This window comes from Hyla sarda, chromosome 5, assembly GCF_029499605.1.
Source record: "Hyla sarda isolate aHylSar1 chromosome 5, aHylSar1.hap1, whole genome shotgun sequence".
Taxonomy (NCBI): Eukaryota; Metazoa; Chordata; class Amphibia; order Anura; family Hylidae; genus Hyla; species Hyla sarda.
The window spans coordinates 64,020,593-64,037,484 of record NC_079193.1 but is presented as its reverse complement, the minus strand read 5'-3'; the positions used below and the strand labels follow the sequence as shown (position 1 = coordinate 64,037,484).

General features: G+C 40.6%; 1 protein-coding gene and 1 long non-coding RNA gene across 3 annotated transcripts in view; one reads left to right on the top strand and one right to left on the bottom strand.

Annotated features, from left to right (window-relative positions):
- The window catches only part of DPP6 (dipeptidyl peptidase like 6), a 1,248,955-nt gene that overhangs the window by 302,682 nt on the left and 929,381 nt on the right, over nt 1-16,892 (top strand). The window lies entirely within an intron of this gene.
- The window catches only part of LOC130273200 (uncharacterized), a 76,081-nt gene continuing 73,079 nt past the window's right edge, over nt 13,891-16,892 (bottom strand). For both annotated transcript variants that reach the window (XR_008843909.1, XR_008843906.1), the window contains one exon: nt 13,891-14,233. This is a non-coding gene — a long non-coding RNA (uncharacterized LOC130273200). The remainder of the gene's footprint in view (nt 14,234-16,892) is intronic.

The following is a 16,892-nucleotide window of genomic DNA, read 5'->3' as shown; positions in this document are numbered from 1 at the left end:
TCCAAAGTCTGATTGAGAGGGTCACGCTGCTGAGGGCCCAAGCAATCTCTCCTGCAGTACCCCCCCCCCCCCCCCAGAAATCAGCCTCGCAGAGCGAAGATTGCTCTACAGGGGCCGGATTATCGTGGTGTCATGGCCCCGCCCCTCATAATGTCACATCCCCTCAATGCAAGACTATGGTAGGGGGCATGGCCACCATCATGCCCCCACCCATAGGCTTGCATTAAGGGGGTGGGGTTTGACATCACAAGAGGGCAGGGCCATGATGTCACAATACTCCAGCCCCTGTGAGCGATCAGACACAGGAGAGATTGCTGGGGACTGCAGGAGAGATTGCTAGGGACTGCAGGAGAGATTGCTGGGGACTGCAGGAGAGATTGCGGGGGACTGCAGGAGAGATTGCTGGGGACTGCAGGAGAGATTGCGGGGGACTGCAGGAGAAATTGCTGGGGACTGCAGGAGAGATTGCTGGGGTCGCCAGCGACGGGATCCCCGCAATCAGACATTTTATCCTCTATCCTTTGGCCTAAAATCTATTTGGCAGTACCAGTAAAAAGATATTTTGGTTGTTTAACCATCAACTTACTTGTGTCTTATTTGTATGATCACCTTATCACATAATCCAAATGTGATGACATGTGAAGGGTCTCAGTATGTTTCTTTATTTGCACTTGAATTTTGCAGTTTGTCCCCTAAAATCCTCTCCTATGATTTTAAACTTAAAGATAAGTGAATTCATTTGTCACAAATCAAATGAATGTTCCTTTTAAAATTAGACAATTTCTACTTTACTTTTATTTGCATCCTTTCATCCTTACTCAGACTTATTCATGACCATGACAATGACCACTGCTGCAGGAGAACATGGGGGCCTCATCGGTTGGATATGAGATAAGATGTCTAGCAGCAGAATACCCCTTTAAGGGTCAGAGGTTGCATATGTGGAGAATGTGCCCCCTGCAAGCCTCTCTGTGTAAAGCCTAACCCCCTTTCAGCTTCCTTGGTGTGAGAGGCATAAATCCTCAAAATTCACACATTGTTTCATGGAAATTTAGATTTTTTTTTGTTGTTTAGAGAAAAGTGCAATTTCTGCACATAAATGTTTGACTTTTGAAGATTTGCGCCCCTGATGTGGCTTTGGTAATGTCCCCCAATGAGATCAGAAATTGGAAAGTATGCCTAACCATGTCACTATGTAAAATTAGGTACTTGGGGGGAGAGGGGGAATAGTGAACACCTTACTCTTTGACGTACTTCCATATATTTTCTGTACTCTCATAAACATATTCTTGATATGATTTTCTTGATATGCTTAGTAGATTTCTATTGCAGAACATTTGTAGTTTCGGGGCTTTATCTCTACCGTAGTATTTTAAACATTTATGAAAACTATATACATTCGGTAAATGTATACCAGATTTAAAAATGACCTGTCACATTACACTTATGTTCCATTACTTTAATCTGCATCTGTATGCCCCGGAACATTCTGTGCTTGTTTATTGCTATGGTCTGCACAAATTGATTCTAGGGTTTTATGTTGTATGTCTGCTTGTTCTTAGCAGTTTGTTCCAATGGTTCTGCCATATATCTTTTCTTGGTGCAAGTGCAAACCTCCCTGCTGACAACATCAGAATGTGAGCTGAAAACTGATTTCGAAGCTGACACTGCCTTAGGTTGATACAATCAAATGACTGTAAACTGCTCTTGGGAGTATACTGTGTGGCTACCCACAACCAGAAAAACCTCCATATAGCACATGGCCATTTTTAAAGTATTAGAAGTGATGTTTGCAAATTCTGGTTGTAAGAAATAAAGTAAAAGCTTTGAGTAAAGTTTGCAGGAATTCCAATACATCAAGAGGTGTGACAGGAGGCAACTTAATCGGTGCTGTGCACTACAGTGAGTGCCGTACAAATGTTGAGCGTGTTGAGTAAATGTTTGTTTGCCACTTGCTTCATCTGTACCATAGAGGAAGACCATGCATGCAACTGTTTTTGGACCCTTGTGCAGAGGGAACCCAGTTCTGGATAGTCTTATCGCATTTAAGGGAACCTCTCATCACTTTCATGCTGCCTGAACAAGGAGCCATTGGGGCTGCTTCTGATGGCTACTGCCTGCCCACCTGTCATTGATTGATTACTATCTCTCTGTTTGGGTGTAAGGATAGATCTATCACTTAAAGGGTTGTTCAGTGAAAGACCACGTATCCACCGGATAGTGATTAAGTGTCTGATCGGGGAGAGTCTGACCACAGAAGCCCCCTGCAACCTCCTGAATGGCGCCCCAGCTCTCTGAGAGGAGTACTTGCTGCAGACTGCACACAATCCCTTCACTTGGGGCTCTATGGCCCTCCGAGAATTAATGGAGCATCTGCCATCTGTAGCACCTGCTCCTATCAGAGAGCTGGGGTCCTGTTAAGGAGATCGGAGAGGATCTCTGAAGTCAGACCCCACGCCCTCAGATGCTTGGATCCTGTGAATAAGGGATACATTTTTTTTTCACTGGCCAATCTCCTTAAGGCTTGTGGGGTAAGGAGGAGCCACAGTGTCAACCATCATGACTCCGAATTCAGGCAGTGTGAAGGTGACAATAGGTTCCCATTTGATGCCAAGAACCTGTACAAGATGTTTTTTGTCCAGGGCAGTTGCACATGTTGTTAGCAAACCAGGGAATGAAGATTGGTCCCAAGGGTCATGAAAACTGCCTATTATCATAATAGTGGTACCAATAAGAGTTTTGCTATTGGGTCCTTTCTGATATATTTGCCACTTATCCACACAGCATATACTATTTGACTTTGTTTCTCCTATAAAAACAAACTCTAGTTTATCTAATTTAAGGTCCTGTGTAAATACTGGCACATGAGATGTTTTCTTGTGGCATCTTCCCTCTACATAGTTGCCTAAGATTTCCCTTGTGACTGCAGAACTGACATTGAGTCAACAAGGTGGTGGCCAGTCATTCCAAAATCACTATTCTGAGGGACATCAGTGACTGTCTTGTTACCCAGACACAGGGACATCTCCATATTGGAAGAATAGCACCGAAGAGCATGCCAGATCTCTGCTTTCCTTGTACTAATAGGCATGCCTTGAATTGCCAAAGGATTTCAAAACTATAGCACAGTCAAACATAATTATTAGGGATTTAGCAAAGGTGTGCTTTAATTCAATATAAACATATCAAGTGCCTAGTCTTATAAATTGTTTCTGAAAATCCAGCATCAGCCCTTACAGCACTGGGAGATATGAAACACAAGGTATGAAATTGTTTTGTCTTTAAGTAAAGGAAAGGGAAACAGCAAACTATTCCTAAGGACATTTCAAGAAAATAAGTAATAGTTTGAGGTTTCATTTCCACGCTGAGCAGTAAAGTCAATGGGTTAGTTCAAGCTGAATCTCTTATGTGAATGTTTTGGGATTTTAATATAGAATCATCAGTGGTGTATAAAGAGTATGATTGTGTAAATGTTCTTTCAAGGCATAAAACAGAACATTTTAGCGGCTGAGATAATGAAAAGCCTTCCTGTGTTGGGAGATGCTGCTCCTTTCATGTAGGACTGTTTGCCTACGGCGACACACAATAAAAGAGATCTCTCCTTTCTTATTCTCTGGAAGACAAAGACACATCGTGCTTCTCACTTCTTTGCAAACAAGTTAACACTATGTCAATACTTGTTACCATGCAATCAATATTAAAGATAGAAATGTGCTATAATAGAAATACAATGGCACTTTTGTTTCCCAGCTTAACATATGAACCTTTCGTGTTCTACATTCTATGTGACCCTCATTACGCTCCTATTACGCCTTCTAGAAGAAAACATTACAATGGAAACAGCATTAGGGTATGTTCACACTACGGATTTGTAGCTGAATCTCTGCTCGTGGAATTCAGCGAGCGGAGATTCAGCCTGGCAGCCGGCGGTGGTGGTAGGACCGCGCGGCACTGCACCATCACCATTGATGGCTATGCAGTGCTCACTGACGTCCGCACAAAGAATGAACATGTTCTTTCTTTGCGTGGAACAATTTCAGCGGCGGAATTGTCCGCCACTGAAATTTCGCAGTGTGAACAGGTCTTGCGGAAACCCATTCACACTGATGCTAAACGTTAACTGTGCGGAATTTCACTTGCGGCATCCCGCTCATGGAATTCTGTGGGAATTCCGCAGTGTGAACATACCCTTATGCATATAGTACAGCACCTTGGTGAAGTGAAATTTGGTGACATTTTCTACTTCATAGCAAATTATTATAATTTTGTTATGGTATCTCATTACTAAGCTTAAAGGGGTACTCCGCTGCTCAGCGTTTGGAACAAACTTTTCCGAATGCTGGAGCCAGTGCCGGGAGCTCGTAACATCATAGTCCCCCCTCATGATGTCGCGCCCCACCCTCAATGTAAGTCTATGGGAGGGGTTTGACAGCTGCCATGCCCCCCTCCCATAGACTTGCATTGAGGGTGCCGGGCGTGACATAATGAGGTGGCAGGGCTATCACTGTGCAGGTCTCCGCTCCCTCCCTCAGTATCCTGTCTGCCCACATTTCCCCTAGCATTAGCAAAACTACAACTCCCAGCTTGTCCTCACTGACAGTAGGGGAACACAAGCTGACAGTGGGAGGATTTTTCCTCCAGCTGTGAGCCCTGCGCTCACAGCTGTCAATCAAGGAAGTGTGTCCATGACATAGATGATGACGCATGGACACAGCAGGACTAGTATGTGTCCAAGCAGGCGGGGGGGGGGGGGGCGGGGGCAGTTGTTTGACTGGCTTTTTCAGAATAAAATACTGAAACATTTCTAATGAAAGCAATTGCCAAACCTATTGGTTATACATGCTTTACAACATATCAAAAGTTTTTGTATCTGACAGTGCCCATTTAACATCTTAATAAAATTGCTAATCCTGGATAATACATACATTTTCCAAATGTGTTTATTTATTTTTGACTGCACTTTTCAGTCCTTCAAAATAAATGTAGAAATGGGCCTAATGTATGTCTACTTGAAAGGGATCATCATTCAATTGACTTTGACCAAAATAAACTTCTAAATGAAATGCTGGTTATGTCTTATTCTTGTTGGCAGCATGGTGTCCCGTCCATTGGAAGTTTCTTTAATCATTTCTTGTTTCGTTCTTTTGTGCATTTGTCTATGTGCCCAATGCTTCAGTAACACTGACATGTGTTTCGCTTCATGTTTTGTGTTCAATTGCTCAATGTTATTGCAAGCTACAATGTATTATTAGGGTAGTAAATTGAAAGTGATTATCAGCAAGACAGGCGCAATCCTTCCTACTAAATGTGGTGTTTTGTGTTAGGTTACTTACCCTGATGTGTAAAAGAAAATAAACCCTATGTTCTAAAATACACATTTAGAGCTTTATTTCCTAATTTCTTTTATATTTTTCTTCTTTTATCTGTCTTTATCCCTTAACATTTAACAGTTTGATCAATCAAGAAGGCGGCTGGAATTCACTTTTATGGAGCTGGATTGTAAAAGGAGAAAATACTTTAACAGTGCAATTTCAGCTTAGTATTTAAGTCAATTTAGTAAGCCCCATGAGCGTGGAATGAATGTTGTGTTATTAGATACCGGGGCAGCATTACTAAGAAACAACATAATGTAAAAACTGATTGCAGCAAAACAATAAACTGTGAGGTGGGTCACGGCAAAGAATAGGAAACAAAGCTCTCGCCATTATCAAATCATCCGCTACATCTTGCAGGATACATTTATGTTCTGCACAAAACACACTTTCTGGGTAAAACAGTTAATCTTCAACACACACTGTTCCAGCATAGAAATCTGTTTATTCTCAACATATCTTCAATAAAACCATTTAAGGTATGGCCACAGATACTTCCATCTTTTTTGCAATGAAATTGGCAGTAAAAAAATCTATACCAAACTGTGAGGATTTCAGTGCAGATTTGGCAAAGAGTTGGAGATGCAGATTTAGGTGTGGATTGTAAATTTCGTATTTATTAACCCCTATAAGGACCAAGCGCTTTTCAATTTTTGCACTTTTGTTTTTTTCCTCCTTACATTTTAAACATCATAATCCTTTCAATTTTGCACCTAAAAATCCATATGATGGCTTTTTTTTTGCACCACCAATTCTACTTTGTAATGATATCAGTCATTTTACCCAAAAATCTACGGCGAAACATAAAAAAAAAAAATTGTGCAACAAAATTGAAGTAACTTTTGGGGGCTTCCATTTCTACGCAGTACATTTTTCGGTAAAAATGACACCTTATCTTTATACTGTAGGCCCATACCATTAAAATGATACCCTACTTATATAGGTTTGATTTTGTCATACCTCTGGAAAAAATCATAACTGCATGCAAGAAATTTAATATGTAATCTTCTGACCCCTATAACTGTTTTTTATTTTTCCCCTAACAGGGCTAATTTTTTGTGCCGTGATCTGAAGTTTTTATCAGTACCATTTTTGTTTTGATCGAACTTTTTGATCGCTTTTTATAAATGTTGTTATGGTGTAAAAAGTGACCAAAATATGCTATTTCGGAATTTTTTGGTGCGTATGCCATTGACCGTGTGGTTTAATTAAATATATATTTTTATGGTTTGGACATTTACACATGCGGTGATACCACATATGTTTGTTGTTATTTTTATTTGCACACTTTTTTTAATGGGAAAAGGGGGGATTCTAATTTTTATTAGGGAATGGGTTAAATAACCTTTATTTATTTATTTTTTTACTTTTTTTATACAGTGTTATAGCCCCCTCTAGGGGCTATAATGCAGCATACACTGATCGCAGAAACTGTTTAATGCATTCCCATAGGAATGCATTGATCAGTGTTTTCTGTGCTTTATTGTTCAAGCCTAGATTTCAGGCTTGGAGCAATCAAGTGTCGATCGGACAGCCCGGAAAAAGGTAAGACACTTCCCGCTGTCCTCTCAGCTGTTTGGGATGCCGCAATTTCACCGCAGCAGTCCCGAACAGCTCCGCTGAGCTAACTGGCAGTGTATTCTCTGTTTTGGACACTGCGATCAACTTTGATTGCGGCGTCTAAAGGGTTAATACAGGACATCAGCCCGATCGGCAGCCTGATAGCAACCGGGACCCTGCAGATATGAAGCACGCTCAGCTTCTAAGCCCGCTTCACAGATCGGGAGCCAGCCACTGGACGTAAATATACGTCCATGATCGTTAAGGGGTTAAAGATGTCAAAGTATTTAAAATATGTAATTCCTAATTTTGCTGTGGATCTGCACAACTACACGTGTGGATAGAGATTAACTTTTCTTGACAATCATACTCCTTTAAGGAATCAGATTCAACACAATATTACAACATGCTTAAAACACTCAAAACGCTTTATTAACATAACAATCACTGTGGGGGAGATTTATCAAGAAATGTCTATTTTAGATCAAATTTCCACCTTTTTTTTGTCTATACTTTGACTAACGTGCGCCATATTCATCAATAAAGCGCAGCGTAATGATGAATAAGGCGCAGCTCTCCTTTAGCGTGAAAAGTCATCTAACGTACACCTTTTCTAAAAAAGAGTCAGACCAACAACCAGAGGCCTGGGTTCTCAACCTGTGGTACATGTACCCATAGGGGTATGCCACGGGTTGAGCGTTGGTATGTGAAAGCGCTGACAAATACTGGCCATGCATTGGCAAGTACTTGTCAGCGCATAGCCGCCGCAGCTCACTGCACAGTAGCGCGGCCTGAGCAGTGGCCTCGGTTACTGTAAGTGAGCTGCGTGGTTGCCCTGGAGATGTGTGACCTCTCCTGATGTTGCGTGGTGTTGCCGCAGCGCAGAAGGAGTCACTCGTCAGGAGGAGTGACACACGAACTAGGCATGCCTTGCTGCCTAAATTATCTTAGGGGAGGCCAGGTAAAGGAAAAAATAAAAGTTTAACAAACTTTATGGTCCGGAGGGGGACTGATGGGACGGAGAGGGGATGTATGGGATGGTGCAGAAGGCATATTAACCCCTTAAGGACTCAGGGTTTTTCCGTTTTTGCACTTTCGTTTTTTCCTCCTTACCTTTTAAAAATCATAACCCTTTCAATTTTCCACCTAAAAATCCATATTATGGCTTATTTTTTGCGTCGCCAATTCTACTTTGCAGTGACATTAGTCATTTTACCCAAAAATGCACGGCGAAACGGAAAAAAAAATCATTGTGCGACAAAATCGAAAAAAAAACGCCATTTTGTAACTTTTGGGGGCTTTCGTTTCTACGCAGTGCATATTTCGGTAAAAATTACACCTTATCATTATTCTGTAGGTCCATACGGTTAAAATGATACCCTACTTATATAGGTTTGATTTTGTCGCACTTCTGGAAAAAATCATAACTACATGCAGGAAAATTTATACGTTTAAAAATGTCATCTTCTGACCCCTATAACTTTTTTATTTTTCCATGTATGGGGTGGTATGAGGACTCATTTTTTGCGCCGTGATCTGAAGTTTTTATCGGTATGATTTTTGTTTTGATCGGACTTTTTGATCACTTTTTATTCATTTTTTAATGATATAAAAAGTGACCAAAATACGCTTTTTTGGACTTTGGAATTTTTTTGCGCGTACGCCATTGACCGTACGGCTTAATTAATGATATATTTTTATAGTTCGGACATTTACGCACGCGGCGATACCACATATGTTTATTTTTTATTTTTTTTACACTGTTTTATTTTTTTTATGGGAAAAGGGGGGTGATTCAAACTTTTATTAGGGAAGGGGTTAAATGACCTTTATTAACACTTTTTTTTTACTTTTTTTTTGCAGTGTTATAGGTCCCATAGGGACCTATAACACTGCACACACTGATCTCTAATGCTGATCACTGGCGTGCATTAACACGCCTGTGATCAGTGTTATCGGCGCTTGACTGCTCCTGCCTGGATCTCAGGCACGGAGCAGTCATTCGTCGATCGGACACCGGGGAGGCAGGTAAGAGCCCTCCCGGTGTCCGATCAGCTGTTCGGGACGCCGCGATTTCACCGCGGCGGTCCCGAACAGCCCGACTGAGCAGCCGGGTCACTTTCACTTTCACTTTAGAAGCGGCGGTCAGCTTTGACCGCCGCTTCTAAAGGGTTAATACCGCACATCGCCGCGATCGGCGATGTGTGGTATTAGCCGCGGGTCCCGGCCGTTGATTAGCGCCGGGACCCACGCGATATGATGCGGGATCGCGGTGCGATCCCGCTTCATATCGCGGGAGCCGGCGCAGGACGTAAATATACGTCCTGCGTCGTTAAGGGGTTAAGATGGAGGGGAGAGGTATAATGGCAGAGGGGGATGGGGATGAGGATTAATAAAGCACAAGGCATTAAAATAGGAGACGAGAGGGGAGAAAAAGATGCAGGGGGCGCTCCCTGAGAGAAATGTATTCACTGGTGTGCACCCTCCACCACACCAACAGTGATATACCGACCTTGGATGGGCCGCACTGGGACCTGTGCAGCCCTAGTGTTGGATGAGCTGCTGCTCTCCCACCGGCATCGAGCTCCTAAGTAAGTAGCCGATATGCAATGTGGGGAGAAACGGTGGAAAAAAGCCGGTACAGTGGAGGCGCTGCTCGAGTGGTGAAATTACTGAGAAAGTATTGGGACAACGCGTTTCGGCATCTGCTGATGCCTTCCTCAGGTCCACTTAACAATTCCCAAATTCCATTGGTGTTCAATGTGGGAGAGCTGAGAGATGATCCTGTCTGACGTCTGCACCACTGCTGGTATCTCTCTTGTTCTCCATTTTCATGTGAACATTCATGTATTCTCTATGGGAAGGGGAGGGGTGAGCTACAGAAAGACAGCTCTGGCACTATCTTATCCTCCTAGAGTAATAGTATTAGGCTATGAAAAACCAGCACGCTTAAGCCTTTAAATGATGTCGGTGGAGAGTCAGAAGGCCACCATACACTTCAGATAGTTGGGCGAATACTGCCTTTGGGGGCCCATACACATAAGATAGAAGTAGGTTAATGGTTAAATGACTGGTGTATGAATGCTTGTTTCCTGAATGACATTCACAGACACCACCATACACATTTTAGTTCATATTGGCTGTTAAAAGTGATCAGGCCCCTATATGATCAGTGACACCAGGCGTAGAATGATCTTACCGGGAATGTTCTGAAAATATTATTTTCAGAAAAATCGCTTCTGGATAAAAGATCTTTTTGACTATCACCCAACAATATGTCTACTTTTTTTTAAGCAGAAAGTTGCAAAAGTAAGTGACAAATCTTACCCTTATATATTATTCTTACATTTTTCAGACTATTAATTTATGTTGTTGCTCTTCCTCCAGTCAAGAAACTATTTGTACAACATAATAAGACTGTTAGGCTTTTTAAGACATTTTTGTATCACTTACATATAAAATATAGCTTATTATTTCTGTATTTTCTTTATTCTGTCTCATGGGTAAAGGTTCAGTTTTCTTCACTGAGATATTAAAAGACTCCTTAACTAGATTCAATCAAATACAGAAAAAGAAAAGAAAAAAAAATTGTATGCCCTAAAACTTAAATAATTTTATAGCTCTAGTACATAACTTTGGAGTTTTATTGAAATTTTGATTAAAAGTAAAATTTTATAATAGACTCCTTCTGTTTTTGATAATGTTCTTCATTCCCTGATGCCAACCATTTACAGATAAAAAGAAAAAGTTTTATTAATTTGCATATTTTTAATTTATGTTTTTGATGCTTTTTTTCATAAATTTTAAGTTATCATCTTCAAAATAACTTTGAAAATTGGCTATAGTCTGTCATTGTATGAAAACATGATTTAGAAATAGACGCCAATCTTGATCGGCTTTCCCTTTTAGATGTCATGACATGTAATGCGCATGTGATATGCATGGAAATCTTTTGAGACCGAAAGCCTGAAAGTATCTACATGTGTCTTAAATGCGTTTAAAATATATTCTGCTTAATTTAGCGGGTGATTTAGTTCTTTTACAATTTGAATTAGGCTTACATATTTTGATACTAACAACTTTTACCATACAGTCCATTAAACGAAAGCCATTTCGCAGCTTGTGCAATCACTGCTATGATACTATGTAAGTCCTCATGATGAAAAGCTAATATAATTCTAGATATGCACATATAACTTATAGCCAGTGACAAAATTGCAATGCAATTGAAGTTTTGCTGCCAATAGATAATTCCCTTTTACTCTAGTATGTTTGGAAGTAAATGAGACATTTCTGATATATATTGCGGGTAGACGACTGGCTTGACTAAGCTTTGCTTCATTCTGCACCCATGATCCTCTGGTTTTAAATAGATCACTGGTCATTGGTTATAAGTCATTTTATATGTTACTAATAGGCACTTGAGGGGACTTGGAAAAGGAATATAACCCAAGACTTTCAATTTGCACAATGAATTAAGCAATTTCAATGCCCTAGACTTGCATTGACCTAACGTTCAGTTGATAACCTGACTTAGGTGATCTAGAAGCGATAGGCATGAGCATAGGACACTGGGGCAAATAATAATAGAAGTCACAGTACCTTTTTCAATATGCTTTACAGTGATAACACTGAAGCCCCCCTCCTTGTTCTGTGTTCTGTGATAGAGAATATATTAGTGGTTAGAGATCAAGTGAGACCAACACAGGCACTTGTCAAACCTGGTCAATCCCCCTACAGTGTATCCAAACCCCAGAGCCAAAGGAAAAGGAAAAAAAAAAAAAAAAAACAAGATAGTCAATCCTAAAATATAACTGGATATCTTATTAATTGGATATCTTATTAAAAAACCAACCCCAAAGTGAGAGTTAAAAACTGACACCTAGTCAGGGCATATTATCAATGATAAGCACAGAGAGAAACTCTCTACAATGGGGAAATGTGCAGTGCTTCAGTTCACCGCAGATGTAAGCCCCCGTATTGTTGCCACTATAAACCTCTTGAGAACGCCATTGTAACAGTGAAACATGTAGAGGTTGGCACAGTGTATATGTTTTAAAAAAGACACACAGACAGGGGCTTACACCTGCGGTGAACTGCAACACCACACACTTCGTCATTGTAGCGAGTTGCTCTCTGTGCTTATCATTGATAATAAGCCCTGTCTAAGTGTCAGTTTTTAACTCTCACTTTGAGGTTGTTTTTTTAATAAGATATCCAATAAAAGTTATATTTTAGGTTTGACAATCTAGGTGTTTTTTTTTTTACCCTGGCTTTGGCCCTGGGGTTTGGATATATTGTGGCTTTGGCCCCTAACTGCCCTATATGTTTTTTTTTTCCTAGAGTCCCCCTGCAGTGAAAACAAGCATTGAACAAATAAACTAGTAATAGTATTTTTGCCCCATTGGTAACTACAAGTCATATGGTGCAGAATAGCATGCTTTTTCTGGATTCCTTGGTGCATTAGGGCACCTTATCCTGAATTCAGGAGTGCAGAACAATATCATAGCACAAGTTTATCATCATTACTTAGTTCTTGGCCCTATCTTCCTCCCTGGTGCACCAAACATAATAAATTACTGAGTCAGGTTAAAGGGATACTCTGCCCCTTGACATCTTATCCCCTATGCAAAAGATAGTGAATAAGATTTCTGATCATGAGGGTCCGGCCATCTCTGAGCAGCACCTAGCATATGTTCAGAATGCTGGGTTTCCACGGTGAGGGGTTGTGATGTCACTCCACATCCCACCATTCATATCTATGGGAAGAGCTTGGTGGCTGCCACGCCACCTCCCACTGACATGAATGGAGGGACGTGGGATGACGTCACGAGGGGGAACCCAGCGTTCTTAACATACTGTTTAGAACAGTGTAGGACGATCAGAGATTTTATCCCCTATCCTTTGGACCTAACATGATGATCCACTGAACCCCATTCTCAGGTCTACTGATTAAAAAAACAACCCCAAAGTAGACCTTTTACTTTTTAGAAAATCTAGGCAGGTGCATATAGAAGCATTGTGAATGTATTATATGGCTTCTAAAGCATAAGAAAAGGATCAGTGCATTTAAATCCTTACTGTAACTTTTGACACATCACATACATGTCAAAATTATTGATCAGTCAGAGTCTTGGTGCTGAGACCCCCACCAATTGTTATATATAGGTGCCCAGTGCTTGACCTAACTCTTTGCAAAAGATGGACTCTATAGATTTACAAGGGAGTCCCATCTTTTTCAAGAAGTTTGATCGAGTGGAAAGCAAGGGAGTGAAGGGCACAGCCACATGCTTCTCCTTGCGATATCTAGCGATTGGAGGAGTCTCAGTTCAAAGACCTGACAGATCAAAACTTTTGACACGTCTGTATGACATGCAAAAAGTTTTTTTTTTTTACTAATTTAATGTTTTAAGGGTCAATGCAAGAGAAACATTATACAATAGCATTTATCGCACAATGTTTGCTTTATCTAGATTATAAGCATATTCCTAAATTGTCTTATACAGCGTATACAAATTTACATTTTACATCTACAGGGTTGACTGCTGTGTTTATTTAACACACGTACAAAGCATAGAAAATGTGATTTATATATACCTTACGACAGCAAGAGATATTGAGAAAGTATGAGCTCTATTTCTCCAAGGACATAAATATTTGAAGAGTTTAAGTATCAATCAATAGGAGTTTGTGACTAATATATGGTATAATCTGAAACCTCATATCTGATCAGGAATAAAAATGCATTGTAAATGAGGTGGCCAGGGGTACTTAATGTTTATTCATTGCTCAGTCCTCACCATAATTGCGACAATGAGATTAGCGGATGGTTCCGTCTCAATCATCGTAGTCTTGGGTTCTCTTACTGTCTCCGTTGCTTGTTAATAAACTGCAACCTGGCAAGGAAGTAATAATGTAATTTCATCGTAATATGGAAAGGAAATAACTGAGCCACGAAGTCAACTGATCTTATTTGTCTGAATTATTCCAAAGCCTCCATTTTTATATGATTACATTTTGGCAGCAGTCATACGTCAAGGTGACTTATAAATGTAGACTATTACAAATATAGCATATCTATTTACAAGCCAATGTGCAACTTTATTCTGCAATCAATAAGAATACTTATCAGTGGAGATTTTAATTTTTAGTAACTGGATTGCACTGTGCTGTATTTCAACTCCATCCAACCTATGAGGAGCTTTTGAAGCTCCTACTGCATCTTTATATTCCTCCGGTTTAATAAATTGTGGCATGATCCATCAGATGTGTCCTCCTTTACTTTTCTTCATGTTTCATTTCTTCAAAGAGAACAGAAGTAACTATCATTTGAATACACATTTAAATACAAAAATACGTAAATTGAATCTGTCTGACTAAAAAGCACAGCAGAGCTTCTCATGGGATAGTAAGTTTTGACTGGGGGTTAGAAGGCATAAAAGAGGGGCGGTTAAGCTCACCTTTGGGGGTTGTGTGTCAGACACAACCACCTATTATAACCTGTAAAGGTGTTGCAGCCGCCCAGGAGTCGGTGTTCGGGGAGTCCTCACCGATATGAAAAGATACTGGAAGTAAGTGAACTGTGACACCTGTCTGTTTGGGTCTGCTGGTTTGCTGACAAGACTATTTGAAGGATTTTCTTCTACACTCAATACAGGCTTCTTGAATATGAGCATGAGCCAATGTTCTACTTATAAGAGGTGCGGAAGGTGGGCTTTGCAGCTTTGGAATGGTAAAAAATCTAATATACAGTACTGCTCCTTAGCAGTATAATAACACTATAAATGACAATGACATTTTTTTGCATTTGAGCCCAAGAACTTTAAATTTCACCTCTGCATGAGGGCTTAGGGAAAGTTTAACATGTAGAAATATGAGTGATATCAGCTTTTCAATGATTTAAGAGAATTCACTATTATAAATATGTCATTCATATATACCGTATTTTTCGCCGTATAAGACGCACATTTCTACGACAAAAACACATTAAAACCTGTCCTATCGCGGTGGTCCCTGCGGCAATCAACGGCCGGGAACCGCGGCTAATGCAGGACATCACCGATCGCGGTGATGTCCTGTATTAACCCTTCAGACGCGGCGATCAAAGCTGACCGCCGCGTCTGAAGCGAAAGTGACACTAACCCGGCTGCTCAGTCGGGCTGTTCGGGACCGCCGAACAGCTTACAGGACACCGGGAGGGAGCTTACCTGCCTCCTCGGTGTCTGCTCCATACCGGGATCCCCTGCATGGCCGGCGCTCTCCTTCGACGGAGAGCAAGAATATCCAGCAGCAGAGACATTCCGGAGCGACGGAGACACCATGGGGACGTGGCGACAGCAGAGCAGTGGGGACACATGAGTATTACCTCCTATACCAGTGGTCTTCAACCTGCGGACCTCAAGATGTTGCAAAACTACAACTCCTGGCATGCCCGGACAGCCAACGGCTGTCCGGGCATGCCGGGAGTTGTAGTTTTGCAACATCTGGAGGTCCGCAGGTGAAGGTTCAGAATCTTTTTTTTCTAGGTTTTCATGCTTTAAAATTGGGTGCGTCTTATATGCCGGAGCGTCTTATATGGCGAAAAATATGGTACATGTGCTGTATAATACATTGTGTGATATAAGGTTATATCAATTGAAGCAGTATACATTCCACTGTATACCACATGAAACCATAGTGTGTGTGGGTTTTCCTGGTTAACCAGGATAAGTAAGAAACACTGTACATTCCGTATCCAATGCAAAATAAAGACAGTTCTCAAGAATTTGTTCTTATGATGAAAAGGGGAAATAGGCGATAGAAAATTTCAGTAGCAGTAACAGACCAAAGCGGAGACTGGGGCTTAACATTTAGTCACGCTTTAATACAGTATATTAGGGTAATAGTTTTTCACTGTGCAAAGTCTATTTAAAATGAAATGTATTGAGAATTTGAATTAAATGATTTTTTTTTCTTGGTGACTAGTTGGCAGAGTTTATAAATGTTGAAGTTTTGACAAGATGAACTTTATATGACATGTTAGCAACAGATAGGAAATAAAAGAAGGATACTTTTCTAGATTCTACATTTATAAAGTATATATTGATGTACTGGTCAAGGTATTGAGGATAACACATGATCAATACTGCAGGCAGACACAAGTGTAGCAGGTAAAGATTTCAGCACCATGGATAGCGGCACTGCTGTGCAAATCCAATTCATGTTCTTTAAAGAAAACTTTTTTTATCAGCTAGATGTTTTAGATTTTTTTTTTTAGTTTTTTCTAATCTGTTTCGGTTATCTGATTGAAATGTTTTATTATTCTGTTTTTGTGTACATTATTATGGATAAGCCATATTTTCTAAGCTGTTTTAACAGCTTTTAGTGATATGCTTTACAGCAGGACCCATGGGCAAAGCCAACAATAGGCAGGATCTTTCCCATTCACATGAGTTGGAGACATTACTAGACATTCTCTGTGACCTTTTCTGAGGTGATTCTACAGGGAGAGGAAGGCTTTAAGCAGCAGTTATTATGTGAACCTTGTTATCTTTACAATGGTGTCACCTTACTCCTATCTCCAATGATAACAAGCTCACTGCGGGGAAGGGATTTGTACAGAAAAGGATGTCTCAGCTTAGTTTTAAGCCTAGTGGCTAAAATGGATGTTTTAAAAGAGAATCTGATCTTTTTTTTTTTTTACATACACAAAGCTGCAGACATGGACAGAGTGCTGACATGGAGAAATAAAACAAATAAAACCTATATCTTTGCTTATGGCTGGTTGAAAAATTATAAAATCATGTTTTTTTTTCCAAGCTCAAGACAATGTCATGGAGGCTGTGGAGAGCTGCAGCATGCATGCCTCCTCCCTCCCCCACCCCTCCCCTCCCTGCATGATTGATGTACAAGGCTTAGTGCTGGAAGCTAAACCCTGTCTTCAATCATGGTACTAATATCAATACTGTGTGAGAGATGAAA